The sequence below is a fragment of the Hippichthys cyanospilos genome, chromosome 14 (assembly GCF_059441005.1).
Source record: "Hippichthys cyanospilos isolate Australia breed blue-spotted pipefish chromosome 14, RoL_Hcya_1.0, whole genome shotgun sequence".
Lineage (NCBI taxonomy): Eukaryota > Metazoa > Chordata > Actinopteri > Syngnathiformes > Syngnathidae > Hippichthys > Hippichthys cyanospilos.
Window position 1 is genome coordinate 19,538,874 of NC_142382.1, and position 1,127 is coordinate 19,540,000.

Below are 1,127 nucleotides of genomic sequence, written 5' to 3' on the forward strand. Positions count from 1 at the left end.
GCGCAAGGGACCGTCTGCAAGTTACTAAATGAGGAGGGAAAAAAAAACAATAACGCCACAATTTGTGATTATGAATTCAACGAACACATTAAAGACATTAACATAATCATATTTAAACAGTGCTTTTGGATTTAAAAAAAACCGTTTGTTTAATTTTGGACAAGTTTTGTTCTTAAAAATCATTAATAAACTAAATATTTATCTATAGCTCCAATATTGTTTAATATAAGGAGTCCACAATCACTGGGCACATTAATGACATTTTCATGATCACACTACAACACTCGTTTTTTGAATAAATTATTTTGATAAATTTTGGGGATTTATTTTTAATGCTTGTTAATCATTTGTACCCTCAAAATGAATCACTGGCTTCTGGCGTTATATTTGTGCCACAATTAAGAGCGCGCAAAAAAAAAATGAGCGGAGAAAATCAAACTGAGCGAGCCAAAACAGATTTTGAGAGCAAGAAAAAAACTATTGAGCGAGTAATGATAAGAGTTTGAGCGCGCGCCGATGGAGTTTGAACACAGAAAAAGAAATTGCTTGCACAAAATTCCTTTTTGCTCGCTTGGGATAGCCCTCTCTTGCTCAACATCTCGCTCTCGCTCGCGATACTCCTCCCTCCCTCGCTCAACATCGCGTTTGCTCAACATCGAGCTCTCGCTCGCTCGAGTCGTCCTCTGCGCTCGCTCAGTTCTGCTCACACGTTACATTTGTGCCACAAAACCAGCCAATCAGAGCTTGTAAAAGCACTTTGATTGACAGCTTGGTATCCAATGAGATTGCTTGTACGCTATCCGTTGACACACTCTCGTTTGCCCTGTGTTCACCTGGAAAGGGCAAACGAGAGTGCGTCAACACGGACTTGGGCTGGAGAATTACTTGTAATATTATTATTATTACTGTATTGTATCATTTGACAGAAATACCTTGTTAGTTTTTGTACTTTAATAATATAAGCCCACCCCTCCCGCCTACGTCGATGTGACGCACTCTCGTTTGCTCGTTCCGGGTGAACACAACAAGCAATCTCATTGGATACTAAGCTGTGTCAATCAAAGTGCTTTTACAAGCTCTGATTGGCTGGTTTTGTGGCACAAACGTAACGCGTGAGCAGAACTGAG